Below are 6,024 nucleotides of genomic sequence, written 5' to 3'. Positions count from 1 at the left end.
GCTGTGCCTCCTGCATCCTGTCTCCCACTCTACACTGACTCTTTGAATCCAAGGTGGTGAAATGACGTAGTGGAAGAAATCTGAATCTCTGAGCCAGCACTTGGGGAACAGTCATTTGACCAGCATCAGTCCATGACATGAGTGAGGAAGAAAATTATTAAGTAACTGAGATTTGGGGAGTGTCCGATATGGCTATTTGCCTTCTCTACTCTAACAAAGGTAGAAATTGATGTGTTTAAGTGGAATGCTGCCATAAAAATCCCTAAAATAGGAGGCATCAGCTGAATTGTTAAATGGTCACAAGCAAGAAAACCGAACCAGAGGCTGGAAGGACCATGATTCTTGCCACACAGTGAGGCAAAAGAAAATTGTTGTCTGTGATAACTGAGGGGGTGAGTCACATGTCTTCTGACTCTAGACATGGTTAGAAAGCATTTTAGCTATTCATAGTGGTAATCTGCATTGGCTATTATGGGCTGCAGTTAATAAGGTAAGGTTCTAGAAAGATGAGCTCCAGAAGAATTCGTAGATGAACAAGCAGAAATGAAAGAGAATAGTAATAGAAAAGGTTTAGAAATTTGCCAGTGTTAGAAAAGCCAAATAACAAAAGATAAAGTTTAGAAATGCTTGAGTGATGTTATCTCTCAAACTATTAATAAATAGTAACCGGTTTAATAATAATAGTAAACCTATTAATATTTTGCAAGCTATGGTCTTCCCATGGATTGCTCCAGATAGCCTCAAGGTAGCAGCCATGAGATTGTGAGAGGGAGAAGTATGGGACGAAGGAAACGTAGAAATATGTGGACATGAAAAAGTAGGCTGACCAATAAACTGAAAGCCCCAGGTTCTAGGGAACCCCTCATCTCTGGTTAAATCAGGAAGTGTGTTCACCCTATAAAAAGCCCATGTGTAGGAAAGCATTTTAGGTTTGGCTACTGACACAGGGCACCATAATGAAGTAGGAGGGGAATCACTAGAAGCAAATCAATTATAAATCTACTAAGTTTTTATTATTAAAAAATATTAAATGTTTCATGAATTTGCATGTCATCCTTGCTCAAGAGCCATGTTAATCTCTGTATGGTTCCAATTTTAGTTTATATGCTGCCAAAGCAACCACTGTCTACTAAGTTTTTGAGGAAACCATACTGCTAGAGAAACTGCAAGCCTGAACAGCCTCCAATTGTTGAAGACTTGCATCCATCTTGGACCTGCAAACATTCATAAGCAGGAAGCAGACTTCAAAAACTGTATGGCCCCCAAATGAGGGCTTGCTTCCCAACCCCCACTTTAGACATGGAGAAGAAGAATAATGGATAAGGAGGCTCCTCCCAGAAGGAGCCAAGGACCCCTAAGGTTGGTGGACAAACTATTCCAGCACAGAATAGAATCAGAACACAATCAAGGACACTCTTTCCCCAATAGAAACTCTTCCCATGTCTGCCCAGAGTAATTCCTTAACTGTGATGGACCAAGAGCTGTGGCATCATTGCTTTCCATTTTTTGAATGAAAGTTATGATGCAGTTATCCTTTCCCTGCTCCAGCAGTGTACACTGGGCGGCAGTGGGGGGTGGGGGGTGCAGAGAGGGGCCAATAATTTGTCATTTTTGTTCCTAGGTTGCCAGACCAAGAGGAGCTACATCCGGGTCTGCAAAAAAGAACCAGACATTGCCACAAATCCCGGGCTTGAGCTGAATGCAGGGACTGGTGGGTTTCTGTATTGTGTCCCTTGGAGAGGGAGCGAAGACTTCTTATGCAGTGCCTCTCAACATATTCTAACCTTCCTGCCTGCTAGGCTTGCCACGTGATGTGTTCCAGACAGTAAAATTTAAGCAGAAGTGACTTTCTTACTGCTGGGCTAAGGTAGTTATGTACTAGTGTGTCTCCCCACAATGAACCTCCCACCTTCCTCCCACAAAGCCCAAGGGATAAAGTTCAGGGCAAATTAGAATCCAAAAGAAGGAGCCACGAAGTGGAAGAAACCTGGATGCCCGAGTCACTATGTGGGGAAAACACCAGCAAAAAGCTTTATGTGATCCACATTTGATATGAGTGAGGAATAAATTTTTGATTGTTTTAGGCCATTGGTATTTTGAGATTGCAACAGCAGCTAGTATAAGTTAGCCCAATGCTTTAGGAAAACGTCTATTTGTTTATCTAATCTATGAAGATCACTGATTCATTACTCTGTTTTGTTTTCTTAATGAGCACAATATATCATGTGGGTAAGAGATAAGGGGAAGGGGTGGAGGGGGGATTTAGAGCCAGAAGACGAAAAGTTCTCTCTTTGCCTATTCACGGGTATTTAGTAAATTAATATTTCCATGCTGGGCCATAAAACTCAACGTGATTATTTTCCCTGACCCTGCCCAGAAGAAAGCAATCTCCAACTGTATTCTCACTGGCATTTTGCTTTCAGGGATACTGTTTTGTAACTGGGCTTGGTTCAGTCCTTATGGTCTGAAGAGAAAATGATACACCGTGCTTTAATAAGAGATGTTCTCTCTTTACCGCAAGACCCAGCCCGCTGTTTGTAATAAACTCTGAAATCTGTGCTTGACAAGTACTGCTTACATAGACAGCATGTCATGAAGAATAACAGAGAAGATGAAGCCTGTTAAAATGACACAGTTTGCTTCTCTCTTCAACAAAGGAAACTCAGATTCTGGTTTTAGAAGGGACCAGCACCTTCTCCTCTCCCTGCCAGATTTTCCTTCTACCAAGACTGGGGTCCAAATGTGAGCCCTGTGCTTCGGGTCAAGAGAAATTCAGTATGTGAAAGCACTTTGCAATCTGTAAAGCTTAAATATGCATGCACATTGTGAGGCAATATGATATAAAGGAAAGCAGAGGTTTAGAAGTCAGCCCCCCTCATTTTAAATCCTGGGTCCACTGCCCTCTAGCTAGGTAATGCTTGGAATGTTTCTCAACTTCTCTGATCTTCAGTTCCCTCCACTATAAAATAAGACCTATAAGACCTACTACTTAGGGTGGGAATAAAATCAATAACATGTAAAATACCTAGCTCAGTGTCTGGTATATGTTGGTGCTCAATAAACGTGTAATTCCTTCCTTTCCCTTTCCTACCCACATGCTGTCCTCAGGGTAGAACATACAGATGATTCTTTCTTGTGCCCCGCCTGCCTCAGTGCATTTCTGGATGTACAGATCGAGACTTCCTGACTTACGATTGCATAAACTCCATAGCAAGTATCTTTGGCTGTGTTAGTGCAAATCCCTTGAATAATGCCCCAGTTGTCCTCTACCGCAGACTCCATTGGATTAAGAAAGAAGGCAACAGAATGGAAAGAGCATTCAACTTGGTATCAAGTCCTGGGTACAGATCTCTTTTCCAGCCTGTGCACTGTTGGTTAAATTAGAAATCTCTCTAAACCTCAGTTTACTCATATGGAAAATGTCAGTTATAGCTTCCACAAAAGAACTTTGTGACAAAAAAACCTAGCACAAATATAAGGTATTTCAGTATGCTTCCAGTATATCTTTGCTTACTCTTATTGTCCTATGTGTTAATCCTGCCAAAAAGCCTCGTGTCCCATGTGTCTTCTCCCAGACCTACCGAGTTTGTAAGACAAGGTAGGTGCTTTGGGCGGGCATCCATCCATGGCACCACTTCATCTATCTGCTCATGTTTAAGAATGGTTTGGTTTCAATGCATGCTACTTTAAAACAGCCTCATCCATGCAGACTGCAGGGAGAAAGTTCTATCTTTCTGTAAGATTCTTTTTGAACATTTGTTTCAATTCATCCACCAACTCCAATGTGCTTCATATATTTCAGTTAAGGTTTAGTGAAGTCTTATCCCAATTCTATGCTGGCCATTTTACAAATAGAAAATCCTAAAAGTTAATATAGCAGATATGAAATACAATGCATGGATAAGGTGTCTGAGATATTGTTACCAGGGGAGTCATCTGTTTGAATTTTCTGACTTGACTTAAAAAGCCTAACCACCTTGATGTTTGTTTAAACTTGAATTCAATTCCATTAGGGTGTAACGTTACCATTGTCTCACTTATATGTTAACAGAGTTTTCTACATTTGAGAATTTATTTTCTTATAGTTGGAGGCTTTCGGACCTCTGCTATATTTCACAGCTGTCTACACTTGAGGCCACATTTTTGGACATCTACTTTTAATTTTCATGCCTTCTGCTTCTTTGGAAGCAATTCATGTTTCTCCTGTGAAGCTATATGGAAGCTCATTTAGGGGGCATGGTACAAATTTCCAAGGAAGAATACTGAATTTTGAAAAGAGAGTGAAATAACATTATGGAAATCTTATGTTCCAGCTCTGCTCTGACTCATTAATTCTCTGTGTGTTGCCTCGATGATCCAAACCCTCTACGTGCCTTCAAACAGGCTCTGCTCTCCTGCATTCAGTTTGGTTCCTGGGCACTTTTCCTCTGCTGCCCAGGGAGTTTTCCCAAGTCCTTGGATTTTAACACAGTGTAAGCTCATGTTCAACTCTTGCTGCTTCTTCTTTTTTTCCACTTGGGTCTCCTCAGCTAAATGGATCTTGCATAATTTATCTCATGCCTTATTGTAACTGTTACCACTTTGCTCCAAAAATATTTTCCTCCTATTCAACTACTTTGTCACTCAGGCTTACTGTTATGTTGATACATCGTTCACTCCCGTGCCTCCTTAACATTCTCATATGTTGTACACAACAGCAAATGCATGTGATGTTGTGAAGCCGCAGGCCTGTGTGGGAAAAAAAAAAAAAAAAGTTAATTTCTAAATTTGTCACTCTAAGTGAGTGCTTCGCAAGTCTATTCTACCATTATTTCATTTCTTTTGCTTCTGTTTAAGAAGCAAAGAATTGTATATTTCTGCGGACTCATGAAATTCTTTTATGTAATGATATTCCAGAAAGAAAAATGTTCATTTATCTGTTTCCTTCTTTTACTTTCTCACGTGTTTTCAAAAGCTTTGTTGAAGTGCTGAGAGTATATGCCATGTAACTTAGCATTATTTATTTTAAATGTCTTGAACCAGGGAAGCTTTAAACTCACCACTTTGAGAACAATTCCATATACCATTAAGTTTTTACTGAGGGGAATTATATCAAGTATCCTCAATTTTAACTTTTCTAATTTCATTCTGTTATTTCTGGCTAGAAATTGGAGGAATTTTACCTTGCTGTTTGTTCATAGAATTTTAGAACTCGAAGGAAACTTAGAGAATGTCTTCTCCATCATCCTGACTTTTCAGACACCAAAGATCAGAGTAGCTGAGAGGATTGTCATTGTCACAAAACGGGTTTTAGCAGAACTGGAGCCAAAGCTCAGGTCTTCGGATTCCTGGCCCAGATCTGTGTCTTCTCTGATGCCCAGGGATACACTGAGCATTTTCATGTGTTTTTTTGTCTAAGTTCTGTGAATTTTTATCTTAGAATGTGTCATTTGGATGTGCCTCAGACTCATAAGGCCTTAACTGGTTTAATTCTGCTTTTTAGGGATAGGACATTTGAATAGACAGGGCTGAGAGGTATAGTCATTCATTCATCTGAGCCACAAATGGCTCATTTTTGTGACCTGGCCCAAGCACTATTCCTCATGTATAGAAAGCTCTTTATAAATATTGTTGAAGAAAATATACATGAAAAAATTTCCTTGTTTTACTCTTATGTTGTGAACTGTAAGGCAGAAAAAGAAGAAAAAAAGATTTACTGCTATCAGTGAAAATATAATCTTGAAGCTGAAAGCACAGGTGGAAATAACAGTGTAAGAAACCATATTTAATTGCCAGAATGAAAGTGCTATAAAAGTTCAGAAATGCAAAACTAGTAAAACCAGTGCCTGTAAAAATACAAGGAGTGTGGATAGAGTAAACACCAGAATATGTTGTGTAAAACAGGGAATATATCTGAAGTTTGGAAAGCATGTGTATTTGACAGATAAAATAACGAGAAATAAAGAGAAACACCACTTTCAACAGAGACAATTGAGGGAAAACATTAGAGAGAGAAAGAAAGCAGAAATTAATTTAAGTACACTC

At 39.6% G+C, this 6,024-nt stretch overlaps 1 pseudogene; it reads right to left on the bottom strand.

The window, feature by feature from the left end:
* Positions 1-1,019: 1,019 nt before the first annotated feature.
* LOC115831122 lies at positions 1,020-1,119 on the bottom strand (annotated as a pseudogene).
* Positions 1,120-6,024: the final 4,905 nt, after the last annotated feature.

Source organism: Nomascus leucogenys, chromosome 17 (assembly GCF_006542625.1).
Source record: "Nomascus leucogenys isolate Asia chromosome 17, Asia_NLE_v1, whole genome shotgun sequence".
Classification (NCBI taxonomy): domain Eukaryota; kingdom Metazoa; phylum Chordata; class Mammalia; order Primates; family Hylobatidae; genus Nomascus; species Nomascus leucogenys.
This window is presented reverse-complemented; position numbering and strand designations above follow the sequence as displayed.